Here is an 18,670-nt window from a genome sequence, read left to right on the forward strand (position 1 = left end):
TACGGGGCGCGGATCCGCGTGCGGGAAAAAACGCTGCAGATTTTAACCCGTGGACATGAGGCCAGGTGCATTCATGCAGGCAAGTTTGGAAGATTGTTTTCAATGAGTCTATTTCCATGTGTGTTTTTCTCTCGCAGTATGTTCTATATAGTTCTATGTTCTACAAGTTTGAATGGTTGAGAAAAAAATTGCGCTCATATGTGAATGCAATTTTCAATTTTTCCTATTGACATGTGATTTTTTTTGCGTGTGAAACATGGACATGAAAAACGTATATTATGTGATGCAGTTCTATTTTCTTGCAAATCATAATGCACTCGCAGTAAACATTGCAACTTTACAAGCATGAGCACGCCCTCTCCCGTATGTCCAGTAGTGTCTTGCTTGCAGATTCTCAGTGAGCTCCTGGAGAGTGGTGAAGCTCGCTCTACCCTAGAGGCCAGTATTTTTTTTTTACTGTTCTTATTAATGTGCGGTAAAATCTAATTACCTGGTGTGAGCACCTCTAGCCGGACTGCAGTGCTAGAACTCACTGTCAAGCTGTGGTCAGTATAGGACGCTGCTGTAGCGCTGAGACTCCCTCCCGGCATTCACATTCCTGCACGTACTGTACGAAGCGCAGATGCTGGGAGAGGAGTAACTGTGAGTTGTATGGCTTCATAAGGTTGCTGTCCGGCCAGGAGTCCAGGGGTGGGGAGGGCACCAAGAGCAGTGATTACTATTGGGACCACTAAAGGAAGCACTATTATTGCTGGGGACACTATTACTACTGGGACCACTAAAGGTTAATACTAGGGACACTAAAGGGGGCTTGTTACTATTGAGGTCACTGTAAGGATACTATTGCTAAAATACATGTCATGATAAGTCGTACTCATAACCACCCTCCAAATCACACCCCCTTTTACCTTGACCGGTATTTTTTGGTGACAAAGGTGGCAACCCTACCTCCCAGCTGTCATTTGTCACTTTTGGTTAATATATTGGGTTGTCCGATTCTTGGTTTAGGTATGGTACGTCCCTCTCTTCTCCACTTTGTGATCACAAAACTTAAAGTTGATCTTGTGAACTGGGTTTTAGTGCAAATGTCACAAACTGACAGTCCACTTATGTGACATCCCACAATGATACCACGTGTAAACTCTTTAGGCTCCTTGGAACAAGGCATGTTAGGCAAAACAAACTATGGCTAACACCTCCAAGGCTCTGCATCTTATGTAGCATGGTTTAGGACAGGTAACATGCCAATTAGACCCAATCCATTCCAGTAATAGGGGTGCCCAAATAATTTTGGTAAGATAGTGTACCTCCCAACTTTGGAGCAACGAAAAGAGGGCTAACTTATCCGCTGCCCGAACATCTTCCATACAGCAGTGTTCTGTGCATAGGCTGCCCCTTCCCGGAAACACTGGGGAATATTTACCATCAGGGAAATTTTTTGCAAGTTTTTGGACTCCTGCACACGGGCGGAAACTCCGCGTCGGGATTTCCCGCAGAATTTCCACCCGTGCCCGCTGCCATAGGATTGCATTAGATAATTTGACCACGCGATTTGACCACGTGAAAACTCATGCGGTAAACAAATCACGGCATGTTCTATTTCTGTGCGAGAGAGAAGACGCCGGACGGATGAGTATAAGGTCAATACTGGGGCATCGGTCGCATCCCGCTGCGAGAATTCTTGCAGCTGGATCCGACCTGGCCGTGTGCAGGCGGCCTTCTAGTACCTTTCTTTTTACTTCTCAAATTAAAATATATAACAAATTTATCAAATGTTGCACAATGTTGATAAATATGTCATATCGTTAAATATGTTAATGGAGTCATGGAGCTGACAGGGACTCAGTATTTAAAGGGGTTGTCATATGGTAATGAGTATATAGGACTTATTTTAGGGTTAAGTGTCTTTCATAGTATTTACACATTTATTGGTATCTATGACTTATAAAGGAAGTGATTTGCATGATCACAATGTCCGCTTGCTAATAACATGAAAACCATTGGATATAACATACAGAAGGCCACAGACCCTAGATTAATTATTCAGAGAACACCCCACTGCTCTATTATGAGATTCGACAACTCCTTTAAAGCCGTAGTCTGGTAAGAAAAACTTAAAGTGACCCTCCGGTTTTGGGACAAAATTCTACAAGGACTGGATGGTGAGGGGATATATAACCTGCAGTTGTGTTTTCTGCCACCGCTCTGATCTGCAGATTTTGGGTCCCGTTTTCAGCCGTCTAAGATGACTGACATAATCCTCAGACTACCTGATCCCCATAGTGCATTGGTAGTATTACCAGACCACTTAGGCTACTAATGTACTATACCTGCATTCTGATTGGTCAAAGCTGGTCATATGATCAGTACTGACTAATCAGATAGCTGTGTACTGTGGGCATTAGGTAGTTAGAAAATTGCTGCAGACATCTTTGACGCCCAAAAATGGGACCTGGAACCAATGGATCAGAAGAGCAGCAGAGAAGGGCAACTTACAGGTAATATACAGCCTCCTCCTCCTGTGCTGAGACAGAATTTTGTTCTGAAACAGGAGGCTTGCTTTAAATTGAAATGTGCCTGGCCACGTGTAAAAATATTGAAAAAAGTTATACTCCCTCATCTGATAACCCACAGTTGTCTTTCATTCATTGCCTGGTCCATCGCTGCACTTTTATTTTGCTCCAGTGATGACGTCCCGTCACAGAGTCATGTGACCGCTGCAGCAAATTACCTGCTGTTCCTGAGTTACATACAGGTGGTAATTGGCTGTAGAGGTCATATGTCCCTATCAGATACGTTCATTAAGACAAGTGTATGAAAACAACATAAACACTTGTAAACACCGTCTGTGAGCATGAGCCCTTACAATGGTCATGGTAATATCTGGAGAGCTAGGGGTAGTGCCTCAATCCTGCCTTTGTTATGGAGTGGCACACTGCCCCCACTGCTCGTGTAATGGTCTGAGAGGCCATCGCAAAGAACAGTCGGTCACCACTAGTAGTGGTATGAGAGACAATGACCAGTCAGCTATATGATCCGGACATCCTGCAGCCACATGTGTTGCCTCTCATGGCAGGGTGTAATGTAGTGTTTGTGAATCCACGGTGTCATCCTGGAACCACCCGGCAGGATAGACAGCTGTCACCGAGGTGAAGACTGAGGAAATGCGGATACTCGGTGCGCAGAACGCGAATAGGCTTACCCTGAAATCAGATGGACTACATATCCCTGTCCTGGATATACTACTGGTGATGGAAAGATCCAGGCCACCTTTCCTAACCCTGACTCGTAGACCTCCCTACCTACCTGGTGAGGAGTCAGATGTACCGAGCCGCACAGATATGCAGGAGTGGATGTAAGATGGAAACCAGAGCCAGTCCTGTGCAGAGATCACAGATACAGGGAATAGAAAGACAAACAGAACTCAGCAGCAAAACACACAGAGAACTGGGAACACACAAAGACACAATATACACTAGTAAAGGATACACAAATAACTGTATGCAGACAGGATAACTGCATCAGCAGCCTGCGTGCAGTCACCCAGGGAATGAACAACAACACCAAGCATTGTGGGTAAAGACTGGAGAGTTTAAATAGGAAGCTGATTACAAACCCCCACAGGCTGGGTGGTGGAGTTAGATACAGTAACCCTGTGACTGCTGGAAGAAATAGAAACAGACTCAGGAGACAGGAAGACGCCTTGGTCTGCTGGACCTAACACAAGGCTTCCAAGAGGTATTTCCCAGCATTTTCCAAGGATAATGCTCGGCCGCACACACAAGGCTATCACCAGGATGTTGCTGTGTAAAAAGTACATGTTGGTAAATACCTTTGTGTTAAAAAATACAAAAATATTATAGAAGTGATAGTGTATTGTTATTGGCTAACCAGAAAAATAATATTTGCAAATCTCCGGAGCACAGCGGCCTTCTCATCATACAAGTTAACAAATGAATGACTGAGAGAAAACTCACCTGATGAAGAGACCAAAAGCTTGCAAATATACATTTCTTGTTATCCAATAAAATTATCACTCCTTTGACACTTTTGCCTTTTTTTACACAAAAGTATTGACCAATTGAGAAATTGTTCTGGCTATCACAGTATCATGTTATTTCTGCTGTACACCACATAAAACATGCTAGCCATTCTCAGATATGTCCATCTGTCTAAGTATTCACACAGTTTTTACAGAGAGCGATAATATTTTAACACAGCATTGCCAAGTTCTCCTCCCCATGCAGGCTTCTTTGTCTTAAAAACCATGGAGATATCTCTAGTTAAAGGCACTTATTTGTAAGTAAATTATTCATAGCCCCATTGCAGTGGAAGGAAGGAGAACGTACCAAGCGCTATGTCTTCCAGTTTGGAAGTAATCCTGCTGTTTTAGACACAGATGTAGAATGTGACTTATGGCATGCTTTTTCTCAAAAGATTTGGCCTCTCGCCCTATTTTTTCCCAATGCACGCACATCCTATAGACTAGCCCCTCCTTCTGTCTTTATCCCTAATTACACCTATATATCTTCTTCCCGTTTACACATACACTCAGGGTATAATTACTAAATGACAAGACCTAGCAAAGGTGAGCTACAAAGATAATTAACTGGTATCTTGCAAACACTGGGCACAGGATGATTGCCGTCCCCCAGCATGCTTGCCATTTTGTTGGATATTTAGCATGACTTAAAGGTCAGACATTATTACTTAGTAATGTTGATCATGTTTTCCTTTGGAAGAAAATAACATTTAATGGTTTGTAATGAATAGTGCAGTAAATTTGTATAGTTAGATACTGTATTATCTGTCAGTCTTATTAATGTGTTAGACTTACCAGTACAACAGATTTGAATTTGGAAAAGTGCTCATAAGTGGCCTCTTCAGAGGTGTATTTGTCTTCACCAGGGTGCCCATAGAGAATTTGGATTGGTTGTGCAAAACCCACCAGTGTTACCTACCATATTCAGTTCACTAGTGACTACTCAGATGGATCAAAACTTCTGCCTAAGCTGCAGTACTAGACACAGTTGAATCAACGACTATGATGTAGTCTAAGGGCCTTGGCTCTTCTTTCTGCGGATCTTGAGGGCCCAGGTTGGCTTGACACCCACCTTTAGACGTTGAATGGCTATTATGTCAAATACAAGTAAAAACCTCATTATGTGTAATCAAGTTTATTGACATTTCAAGAGAACATAACATGTAAACCAGCAAATAAGTAATTGCACCACATCATCAGCAAAAAAACAAATTACATATGATAGGTTATCAGGTGACACAAAAAGAAACTAGGAATGATATAAAATACCACAGACGTAAAATACTATAAAAAGATGACCAAACCTGCTAAGGCAGACAACACAAGCGGAAAAAGGGCTCCCAAAAGTACAGCATAGCAGTAGCACCAATAATAGGGAAATCAAAACCAGGCACACAAAGAACAAAAAGAAGAAGAAAGAGAAAAAAGAGAAGAAGGGGGAAATAGGATTACAGGATAGTCAAAAAGTTGTCAGGGGAGTCATTGTCCTCAGCCAGGAGTTCCTCCATATGCATAATATTATTCAGCTTCCACAAACTGAACGATAAGTCTCCAGAATCCAGTCCCAAAAAACGTGAATTAAGCAGGACTTGTACCAAACATGCTGAAGTGTCCCTTTAGATACAAAAGAGCCAGTTCCTGCCAGACTCAGGAGAAGAAGAGACAGCTTAGCAGAACTGGACAGGCTGCAAGCCTCAGGTCCAGTGTGGACCAGTGAGAGGCAGTATGAAGAAGCCGCTTCAGGAACTCAAAGCCTGAGATCCTGTGGGGATCAGTGTGGGACCTATCACCCTGTCTGAAAGAGGAGAATGCCATCTAGACACCCCAGGTGGGGGTTAGTGACAGGAGCCCTGTGTGTTGTGTACCCTGAAACTTTGGACATTATATGAACTGTGTTGCATGCTGTGTACATATGTTGCTATGCTGTGTAGTGGAATAAATGCTATCAGGCTCCAGTTTTAAGGAAATTCAAGTGTCTGGAGCCATCTATCTACACGGAGGAGGGAATTAATGGGAAACTGATCAAATTTGCTGATGATACAAAGCTAGGAGGGATAGCTAACACTAGGGAAGAGAGAGAGTATCCAAAAAGATCTAGAAAAGCTTGAACAGTGGGCAGCAACTAACAGAATGGTATTTAACAAGGAGAAATGCAAAGTCCTACATCTGGGCAAGAAAAATGAAAAAAACACATACAGAATGGGAGGAATTAGGCTAAGCAGCACATGTGAAAAAGACTTGGGTATACTAATAGAGCATAGACTGAACATGAGTCAACAGTGTGATGCAGCAGCGAAAAAGGCAAACACAATTCTGGGATGTATTAAGAGAAGCATAGAGTCTAGATCACGTAAGGTAATTATCCCCTTTCACTTTCCTTAGTCAGACTTCATCTGGAATACTGTGCCCAGTTCTGGGCACCCCACTTTAAAAAAAGAAATCGACAAACTGGAGCGAGTTCAGAAAAACGTTACCAAGATGTTGAACGGTCTGCTAATCATGTCCTATGAGGAACACTTAAAGGATCTGTGTATGTTTAGCTTGCAAAAAAGAAGTCTGAGAGGAGACTTAATAGCTGCCTACAAATATTTGAAGGGCTGTCACAGTGCAGAGGGATCAGCCCTATTCTCATTTGCAAAAGGAAAGACTAGAGGCAATGGGATGAAACTGAAAGGGAGGAGACACAAATTAGATATTAGAAAAAGCTTTCTGACAATGAGGGTGATCAATGAGTGGAACGGGTTACCACGGGAGGTGGGGAGTTCTCCTTCAATGGAAGTTTTCAAACAAAGGTTGGACAAATATCTGTCTGTTTAGTGACCCAGTACATCATCCTGGTCCCCTCCATAAATGTCATACATGTATGTCCTGTGCTGATGCAGTGTGCAAAGCCTTTCCAGTGTATGTTTTGCAAAGCTGCAGCCTTTGAGAAGTTAACCTTAAATAAAATCCAAAGCCTGCATGTAAATATTTCAAGTCTGTCATGTCATGTGGTATGAATAGGAGTGTTTGAGAGTGGGAAAGGGTCTTCCATCTTGTCTGCCACCTCAGTTCCATCTAACACAGAGCCACATGGAGGCACTTTCAGCCTCCTTGTGGTGAAGATGGAAGAAAAGGAGAGATTTCCCGTGTTGCATAAGTCTGAATGGTAATGGAGTGAGCCCCCCAAGAGTAAAAGAGCATCTGTAAGTAACTACTTCTTCTCAAGGCCAGTGCAGAGGTACAATATACTGTTTTGATTTTTCTACACGGCCATCTGGAGCCAGAATCACCGTGTAGAGGTACATCCTTTAATTGTCACAACTACGTGTCTACAAGACCAGGGTGGAGGTATTGCAATATAATAATCTCTGGTCACACGCGTGCGTTTTTGAGCCTATCCCGGATGATTTAGTGAATCCTGCACTGAGCAGGGGGTTGGACCAGATGACCCCGGAGGTCCCTTCCAACTCTACCATTCTATGGTTCTATGATGACAAAGCAGGATCAGAATGTTATAGTCAAGCATTAGTCATTAATCAGCACCAAACAGGTTTCATGAAGTCGTTTAAACATTGATTACTTGGGTCTGGATGGTTGTGAATAATGATGGATCCTTTTACCTAAATAGAGATGTTACCTTTCATTGTAATCCTGTCTGTGATGATAATGAGATGACTGCTGAAAAGTTCTGTTCACATAACTGAAAATGTAAATCCCCATTTACACTGAAAGATGATCACTCAAACATTGCTTAAACAACAGTTTGAGTGAAAGTTTTGAATGATCATCTTTGCATAGTCTATAGTAGCTAATTAGCTACTAACGAGCTATGCAGTCGGAGCGGGACACCGCCGCTATCGCTCGGCAACCAATACAGCTGTTTTGCATAAGCAAACAGCTGCATTGTTCTCTGCACTTACAGCTCGCGTCCCGTTGTGACCTACCAGCGGGACACGAGCTGAAAGAATCTTATCAGCGCCGCCGACTGTGATAACAGCCTACACCACTGATAAGAGTTCATCGCTTTTAATTCTATAAAACTAGAACTGAGCGAGGAACGACTTGTGCACGAAAACTGCACTATGTCCGTGCATTCAGACGCAACGGTTATCGCTCAAAAGATGGCTTTGAGCGAGAATCGTTGTGTCTAAATGGGCCTTTAGCCTATACTAATTAGGCTAACATTTCCTGTGGTGTAGAGAGAACTTTAGTGCCAGAGTGAAAACTGCAGGATTTCTTTTTTTTTTTTATCTTCACAGTGAAATGGAAAATGGAAAAAAATCATAAAATTAAAAACGTATTTAACATAAAAACTTGATTTCCATAATGGGTGACTTTCTGTTGGGTTATTTTCATGAGTCCTGGTATGCTAAGTCATTTAATAGTCTTTATATTGTTACATTTCCTGTAGAAATCCTGTAATTTTAGCTCTGCACACATGAAGTTGCATTTGTGGGGTTCTGGACCACAGTAATGGTTCCTGCGGTGATAATCAAGTTTAGTAAAGAACAGTCCACTCTTTCTTGTTGATTTAACGCTATTTTCAGGCAGTTGTGTTATTAGGCTAGAAAATCAATGCTGGAAAGAGCGAGGCCTTTCCTCAAGTTGATTGCAAAAGTGAAGGCTTATTTTGAGGTCTTAACAAAACCTTGTGAAGTGTATTCCTCACGCTGGGTTTCAGGAATGAATGTATTGTATTTAACGCTAATTGATATTGACAGCAGGATATGCTTGTAAAAAACATAACATTTAACCTCACTGTGTTTACATTGCAAGAAAGAAAAAAAACTCTTGGCAATTAGCGAGTACTGGAGTGTATAGATTAGTGTATTACTGCAGTAGGGGGGGAAGGAGTCGGTGTGACTGTAGGGGGTGTCAGAAAGCAAAGGTTAAAGAACTATTACCAGATAATCTATTTGTAAATTATCAACACTGGAAAATGTGATTATAGACCAGCTTGTTTTTTAGTTGCAAAAGCAACAAAACTAATATATATTATCCTGCCAAAAGTAATTAGACACCTGAGCAAGAATCAAAACTAGTATTTATTTCCATATGTTAATACTTAGTGGGCCTCCGTTGGCCTTAATGACATTGGATACTTTGTGAAGCATCCTTTCTACTATTGTCTGATACACTTCAGCTGGTATTTCCCTCCATTCCTCCTGCAAATGCCAGGAAAGCTCTCTTAAAGAAGATGGACGCTGTTCATATTTCCTGACGTTCCAGTTCTTCCCAGAGATGTTCAGTAGAGTTCAGGTTGGGACTCTGTGCAGCCAGTCCAATCATGTCATTCATATCAAACATCCATATCCTCAAACCAACATAAAACAGCGTTGGATTTGTGACAAGGCAGGTTGTCTTGTTGTCCAGTTCAAGAGTATTACCATATTGCAGGCAGCACATTATTGTCTAGAACATCAAGGTACACCTCTATGTTCATGGTTCTTCCCACTTCAACGGACCAAGACCATGCCACGTAAAATATCCCCAGACAATAATGGATACCGGGCCATACTTAACTGTTGGCACAACACAATGCAAAAGGCATTCCCAATGCATCCTCCACACCCAGGTACGTCTATCTGATCTGAAGATGGGGTAGTGTGATTCATCACTCCTAAGAATGTTCTTTCATTTGTCAACTCTCCAATGACCGCACTCCTTACACCATTGTAGATTAACTGATTAATTGAACTTTGATCAAATCATATTGGCCCATCTACCAACATCCAGGTGACCAAGCTTTCAGATGCTCAGAGCTCCTCTCTTGGGACTAAGCCAAAAATAAAACCAGGGAAGGTAGGATACCATTTATATAATCCAATAGAAGGTAAATGGGCGGTGGGCATGCATGACCAGGTGGAGGCAGCCACAACTTCACAATACACAATAAAATAGGTCAGCACTTCCTAATGGAAATCCATAGGTGCACGTTAAACCATGGCTGCAACATTCAAGGCAAAAACCAAAAAGTGGCAACAGCACAAAAATACATTTGCTATCAGGTAAGGTACCCATCTTTCCCAGGTTAAGATTAAACCACCTAGTATTAGCGTTGGGACACATCTGGAAGCTTGGTCACCTGGATGTTGGAAGATGGGCCAATATGTTTTGATCAAATGATATACCAAGAACTTTGCGTTATTTCACATGGTTTGTGTATTTATTATAAGTATGTATATTTCTGATAGCACATGTATTTTGAATGCTGTTGCCACTTTTTGGTTTCTGCTTCTACATGATATGCCAATAAGACACGCTCCATTCTACTGATAGGATTGTCCAAATACTTTTGGTATGATAGTGTATATTATGTAGCTGCTAAGTGCCATATATATATATAGAGTGATATGAGTATAACTATGTATTAGTGATGCTATATATTTTCTTTTTTTGTTAAAGGGTATTCCCAACTTCTGATGTTATGCCATATAGCTATCACTATGATCAGTCTGGTTCTGACTTATTAGATCCTCTCTTGCTCCCAAAAGCAAATAGCCCTTTGGCATTTCTCTTGCACAGCTGTGCCCCCAGGACCCCGTTCAATTAAATAGGATTGTGTTCTCTGCAGAGCCAAGGGCCTGGAGTGTTGTTGTGCTGGAAGACTCTGTGAACGGGCCGTTGTGCTCATAAAATGGATCCTTCATTCTGAGTACCAATGAAGGTACCAACCAATCAGGAGCTCATGGCATATCCCAGTGACATGTCCTAACTACCATGATGAGGAAACCTCACAGGTGTTTTTATGATATTGATTACCTAACCGTACGATACATTATCAATGCCTAATTGGCAAGGGACTGCAGGTGTTCAGCTGTTTGTTGGGCCAGCTTTCGCCCTAGATGGAGCAGGAAGCAGATAGCTCTGTACATTGTACAGTGGCCTAGCATGGTATTGCAGGCACAGCATACTGAATCCCAGAGAAAAAAACATGATATGGAAAATTACGTGTTTAATCGGGTAGTGTATTATGAAGATATTCTCAATTGTCAAGGGTGTGGCACACTGAGGCCCTACTGCTTTGACGAGTCTGTGCAGTCTTCATAGTAATATAGTATGTAGAGCCGAAAAAAGACATATGTCCATCCAGTTCAGCCTATTATCCACCAATGTTGATCCAGAGGAAGGCAAAAAAACCCCAATGAGGTAAAAGCCAATTTTCTCCATTAGAAAAAAAAATCAATACTTTACCTATTCCTCCCCAGGCAACCTTCTTACCACATCCTCTCCCCACTAATCTTCTCCTTGGTCCTGCAATGCCCTGGGTCACCTCACCTCCAGCCGGCCGATAGTTCTTCCTGTGATGAAGCATACATTGCTGGCATTCTCCTTCCTGCAGGGCAATGTACTCAGTCACTAGTAATATAGCGTTCACAGCCTAGCAGGGAATTTCGAGCTATTGCCGAGACTACACATGCGTGCTGTCTCTCTGCAGTAGTATATGAACACTCACGGCGAGACAGCATGCATGCAGTGTCTCAGCGATAGCTGAGCATTCCTTGCTAGGTGGTGAACGTTACGTTACTAGTGATGCAAAGTACACTGACCGGAAGGAAGAAGAATGCCCAGAATGGACGCTCCATAACAAAAAGAAGAGGATCCTGCCAGCTTGAGGTGAGGTGACCTGGGGGAATAGAGAAGATCAGCGAGGAGAAGATGCGGTAAGAAGACTACCTGGGGAGGAATATGTAAGTATTGATTTTTTTTTCTAGTGATAAACACCCTTTAAGGGAAAAAAAATTCCTTCCTGACTCCAATCTGGCAATCGGAATAATCCCTGAATTACCGACCCTTCTGAAGTTATTAATGTTTATAACACACAATATTGTGTCGCTCAAGAAAGGTGTCCAGGCCTCTCTTGAACACTTTTATTGAATTTGCCATCACCACATCTTCAGGGCTTATTCACATGGGCGAAATGGCCGCACTTCAAGACGGATGTTTCTCTGCAGCGGCAATGGAGCCGGTCACATTATCTTTCTTCTGGCGCTGCGGAGATTTGTCCGCAACTGCAGTGCGGCCGTCTTTTAGTGCAGTAACATGGACGCAGATGCGCCCGTGTGACTAAGCTCTCAAGTAGAGAGTTCCATAGTCTTTTCGGTTTTGTTCAGATAAGTGTTTGCATACCATTACAACTTCCATTTTGTGAATACGGGGCATGGGGTAGAATTTCATACCCGCAGCAGCGTGCTTCCATCTGGGCAACATGTGAGCTGTGAACTGGGGCATTGTCTTGCAGAAGGAGGACTCCTTTAGTGAGTATGCCATGTCTCTTGGTTTTGTTGGCCTCCTGAAATTTCCGCAGTAGTGAAGCATAGTATGCCCCAGTAATTGTGGTATCCTTTGCTAAGAAATCCATCAAGGCTTCTCTGGATCATAGTGATAGGCCCAGCTTTCATCCTGTGTGTTCAGTCTGTTGAAAAAGTCCTCCTGGTTTCCATGGCACATCGTCAAAAAAGCCTGAGAGCATGGAGCCAGGGAACCCAGCGAGCGGATACTTTATGTATATGAAGATGGTCTTGGATGATTTTTTTCACGGACCCTGCACTAAACTTGACATTTTGGGTAGGTTCGCAAATGGTTACTCATTGATTTTCCAAAGTGGCAGCCTCCACTTGCTGTATGGTGTGTTCATCGATAGCGGAGTGGGGTCATCCTTGAATTGGAGCCGTTTCTACCGAAGTCCGATCACATTTGAATTGATTATGCCAGTTCTTCACTACATTATATGATGGGGAATCCTCCCCATAAACCTCTTTCATCCCATTGAACATCTACCTTGGTGTGCGGCCTTTCAAGTAAAGGAACTTGATAACTGCTCTGTACTCCACTGGGTCCATTATCAGACCTCGCACCACTTCAGCACCTGTAAAAGAAAGACCGTTATAAGTTCAGAGCTGCAAATTGGCAGGTAACCTACAGAGACTTATATAATTATATACCGTATTTTTCACCTTATAAGACGCACCGGTCTATAAGATGCACCCCCGTTTTAGAGCGGGAAAATAGGGGGAAAAAAATCAGTACTCACCTCCCCCGGCGTTCTGCGGCGCTGCTGCAGGCTGTCGCTCCCTCCTGGTCGCATTGCTTTCTGGACGCAGGGCTTGAAATCCCCACCTCCAGAAAGCTAATACTGTGATTGGCTGAAGGCGCACGTGTGTTAGCCAATCACAGCCATTCAATGATGTCATTGAATGGCTGTGATTGGCTGACGGCGTGTGTTAGTCAATCACAGTATTAGCTTTCTGGAGGAGGGGATTTCAATCCCTGCGTCCAGAAAGCAATGCTCTGCCGGGGACCAGGAGGGAGCAACAGCCTGCAGCAGCGCCGCAGAACGCCAGGGGAGGTGAGTACTGATTTTTTTTTTTGACAGGAGAAGAGAAATCTTCTAACTGATCGCACATTTGTTCATGCGATTGCGAATTTAACGTGCAATCACGCTAAATAAATCGCGTCCGCGCGTTAAATTCACGATCACGCTAAAAATGGCGATCGGAACGAATTTTTCGCCACATTCGCTTTATAAGACGCAGGAACTTTCCCCCCCCCCCCGCTTTGGAGGCGGAAAAAGTGCGTCTTATAAAGTGAAAAATACGGTATGTGCTGCTTCAGCATCATGATAGAAGTGTGTCAGGAAAAATCTTTAATGAGCATGTCTTGTGTATGTATATATATATGTGTGTGTGTGTATATATATATATATGTATATATATATATATATATATATATATATATATATATATATATATACATATATTATACCCAAACTATTTTTTATTTTCTTGCAGAGATTACCAACAAAGCGTGATAATGAGTTTTCTTCCAAGCTGTTGCGGAAATATGGATTTAACACCTGTTTATTTGAAAACAATTCATACAGTAAAAACACACTTTCTATGCAGACTCCATAATGATCCTCTAGAATTAAATCCATGTGCTTAAATAACCCATCTCGAAAATAATCAACTGCTAAAACGCTGTATTTTATGGATTACTAAATGTTCTGAAAATCCTATAAAAGCTGAATTGCAGTAAGTTATGATTTGTAGCATCACTACTTGCACAGAAGTAGCTAACATACAAGTGAAGCCATAAGGCCTCATGTCCACGGGGAAAATCAGATCCGCTGCAGATTCTACATGTAGAATCTGCAGCGGGTCCCTCCTGCCCCGCGGACATGAGCGCCGAAAATAAGAATTTAAAAGTATTTACCATCCGGCGCGGGCGGAGAAGATCAGCTGTTTCTCACGGCCGGATCTTCATTTTCGGCCGGCGGATGAATTCCTGACGCCGGCGGCACGTCGCCGGCACGTCGCCGACGTGCCGCGCGCATGCGCCGGGCACATCCGCCGAGCCGAAGCAAGGAAGATGCGGCCGTGAGGAACAGCTGACCTTCCCCGCCCGCGCCGGATGGTAAATACTTTAAATTCCTATTTTAGGTCTCCCGCGGATCCGGACGGCTTCCATAGGCTTCAATAGAAGCCCGCGGGAGCCGTCCCCGCGGGAGACCCGCACGAAAATGGAGCATGGTCCGGATTTTTCCATGCTCCATTTTTTTTTAAATCCCTTTTATTGACGATCCGCGGGTATTTATCTACCCGCGGGTGGTCAATGCATCCCTATGGGATGCGGATCCGCATGCAGGAAATCCGCTGCGGATCCTAAATCCTATTTTGCCCGTGGACATGAGCCCTAAGGGGTGCAACTCTTGGTCCTTGGTGCAGTGGTTTTAAAAGTTGTTGCCCAAACCTAATGTGATTCTAGGTTAAAGACGATCTGTTAGAAGGATATACTTGTCCAAAGTCTGAAAAAATAAACTGTGGACCTTTTCACTATTTGCTAATGGCAACACTACTGTAAAGGTGTAAATGTAGAAAATACAACAAAATTTCAGCAATTTCCCCATATATATCCTCTTTTCATTTGATTCTGATATAGGTCATATACAGTACATGCCATTTTATCATCCTCTTCCTTGATATTCTTCTTCTTCAAAATTTAATTGAAATGAATGGAGGTATTATAACAATTGATTTGGAAAGATAGCCAGGGTGATTTGTCTATGTGTGGAAGCCACTGCTCCTCGCACAGCATGTGAAATCAAGTAAAACTAAACAGAAGCTCTTTCGTTAAACTTTGCCTCTTTCCAATAGACTAGCCTATGTGATGTTAAATACTCTTGTATCAAAAAATAATTAAATTATTATACTGTACGTATATTTGCTCGATAGACCAAGCTTCAGGAAAACACCTGGGGTACAGGGTGGAAAGTATAAAAAGACATGCTGAACAACAGGACTGTGTCACATTTGAAGAGGGCAGCTCTGTAGCCTTCCATCCACCCTCAAGAAACTAAGACTTTAGAATGTGCAGAAAATTGTAGGTCTCTCGCATTTCTCCAATTTATTTTGATCATTGTTTTGCATTAGCTTGTATGTCATTTTATTTTGACTTTATATCTGTTTTTTAATGAACTGCATTATTTTAATAAAGCTTAAAACTTTAAAGAGCCTAGTTCTTCTGGCTTTGAACCTGTAGCCCTCAATAGTCTTAATTCTTTGACTATTGGAGAGCAGTGTAGGAGTAAGTTTGAGGGATTTTGGCCCAGTATTCCAGGAGTGATGATAGCAAGAATCTAGGGTATATGGACTGTGTTGGGGTGTGAGCTATGCTCGATTTGCAACCTTCATAGAAGATGAGCGCACAATTGAGTGAGATAGATTAAGCCCTTGCAGTCGCACCCAGGGCATGTACTGGGAAAGTGTGTATGTGACAACTTAGTCACTACTATAATATATTTATGCATACGTGACAAGTTGGTCACCTCTATAATACTTCTGCTTTTTTTTCAAGAGTATTTAACATCACATATAGAGATGAGCGAACGTGTTCTTCCGAGCTTGATATTCGTGCGAATATTAGGGTGTTCGGGATGTTCGTTATTCGTAACGAACACCATGCGGTGTTCTGGTTATTTTCACTTCCTTCCCTGAGACGTTAGCGCGCTTTTCTGGCCAATTGAAAGACAGGGAAGGCATTACAACTTCCCCCTGTGACGTTCAAGCCCTATACCACCCCCCTGCTGTGAGTGGCTGGGAAGATCAGGTGTCACCCGAACATAAAAGTCGGCCCCTCCCACGGTTCGCCTCAGATGCGGTGTGAGTTAGATGAGGGACAGTGCTGTTTGTACCGGAGCTGCTGTAGGGAAAGAATTGGTAGTTAGTGTAGGCTTCAAGACCCCCCAAAGGTCCTTATTAGGGCCACTGATAGCTGTGTGTTGGCTGCTGTTAGCAGTGGCAAATTTTTTTTTCTCAAAATCGCCTCTGCAGACCGTTGCACCTGGCATTAGGGACAGAAGTGCTGCATAGGCAGGGAGAGTGTTAGGAGTGAGTGTAGCCTTCAAGAACCTCAACGGTCCTTTCTAGGGCCATATTTATCCGTGTGCAGTACTGTCCAGGCTGCTGTTAGCTGTGCTGCATTTTTTTTTGCTTCTCAAAATCGCCTCTGCAGACCATTGCACCCTCCATTGATACTGCAGGGAAAGAATTGTATAGGCAGGGCGACAACACAGTTGTTATTCATTGAATATACGAAGTGCTGCCTTTTGGTGCCAAAAAACTGAAAACAAATCTATTTGTCCAGCCTCTGTCCGTCCTAAGGGCGGTGGACACGTGTGAGCTGCGTGAACAACATTGCTAAATCAGACGCACCCAGCTACGCTTTACTGCTGGCTTCGCCATTTGCTTTCCTTAATTGGGAAAAAAATACCTGCTCTCCAAGAGTTATAATAACTCTGCTACCCTCACGTTCTGTGACACATAAGCAGGGACACAGCACAGTTACTAAACTTCTCATGTTCATTGAATATACGCAGTGCTGCCTTTTGGTGGAAAAAAAACTGAAAACAAATCTATTTGTCCAGCCTCTGTCCGTCCTAAGGGCGGTGGACACGTGTGAGCTGCGTGAACAACATTGCTAAATCAGACGCACCCAGCTACGCTTTACTGCTGGCTTCGCCATTTGCTTTCCTTAATTGGGAAAAAAATACCTGCTCTCCAAGAGTTATAATAACTCTGCTACCCTCACGTTCTGTGACACATAAGCAGGGACACAGCACAGTTATTAAACTTCTCATGTTCATTGAATATACGCAGTGCTGCCTTTTGGTGGAAAAAAACTGAAAACAAATCTATTTGTCCAGCCTCTGTCCGTCCTAAGGGCGGTGGACACGTGTGAGCTGCGTGAACAACATTGCTAAATCAGACGCACCCAGCTACGCTTTACTGCTGGCTTCGCCATTTGCTTTCCTTAATTGGGAAAAAAATACCTGCTCTCCAAGAGTTATAATAACTCTGCTACCCTCACGTTCTGTGACACATAAGCAGGGACACAGCACAGTTATTAAACTTCTCATGTTCATTGAATATACGCAGTGCTGCCTTTTGGTGGAAAAAAACTGAAAACAAATCTATTTGTCCAGCCTCTGTCCGTCCTAAGGGCGGTGGACACGTGTGAGCTGCGTGAACAACATTGCTAAATCAGACGCACCCAGCTACGCTTTACTGCTGGCTTCGCCATTTGCTTTCCTTAATTGGGAAAAAAATACCTGCTCTCCAAGAGTTATAATAACTCTGCTACCCTCACGTTCTGTGACACATAAGCAGGGACACAGCACAGTTATTAAACTTCTCATGTTCATTGAATATACGCAGTGCTGCCTTTTGGTGGAAAAAAACTGAAAACAAATCTATTTGTCCAGCCTCTGTCCGTCCTAAGGGCGGTGGACACGTGTGAGCTGCGTGAACAACATTGCTAAATCAGACGCACCCAGCTACGCTTTACTGCTGGCTTCGCCATTTGCTTTCCTTAATTGGGAAAAAAATACCTGCTCTCCAAGAGTTATAATAACTCTGCTACCCTCACGTTCTGTGACACATAAGCAGGGACACAGCACAGTTATTAAACTTCTCATGTTCATTGAATATACGCAGTGCTGCCTTTTGGTGGAAAAAAACTGAAAACAAATCTATTTGTCCAGCCTCTGTCTGTCCTAAGGGCGGTGGACACGTGTGAGCTGCGTGAACAACATTGCTAAATCAGACGCACCCAGCTACGCTTTACTGCTGGCTTCGCCATTTGCTTTCCTTAATTGGGAAAAAAATACCTGCTCTCCAAGAGTTATAATAACTCTGCTACCCTCACGTTCTGTGACACATAAGCAGGGACACAGCACAGTTATTAAACTTCTCATGTTCATTGAATATACGCAGTGCTGCCTTTTGGTGGAAAAAAACTGAAAACAAATCTATTTGTCCAGCCTCTGTCCGTCCTAAGGGCGGTGGACACGTGTGAGCTGCGTGAACAACATTGCTAAATCAGACGCACCCAGCTACGCTTTACTGCTGGCTTCGCCATTTGCTTTCCTTAATTGGGAAAAAAATACCTGCTCTCCAAGAGTTATAATAACTCTGCTACCCTCACGTTCTGTGACACATAAGCAGGGACACAGCACAGTTATTAAACTTCTCATGTTCATTGAATATACGCAGTGCTGCCTTTTGGTGGAAAAAAACTGAAAACAAATCTATTTGTCCAGCCTCTGTCCGTCCTAAGGGCGGTGGACACGTGTGAGCTGCGTGAACA

This window comes from Eleutherodactylus coqui, chromosome 5 (assembly GCF_035609145.1).
Source record: "Eleutherodactylus coqui strain aEleCoq1 chromosome 5, aEleCoq1.hap1, whole genome shotgun sequence".
Taxonomy (NCBI): Eukaryota; Metazoa; Chordata; class Amphibia; order Anura; family Eleutherodactylidae; genus Eleutherodactylus; species Eleutherodactylus coqui.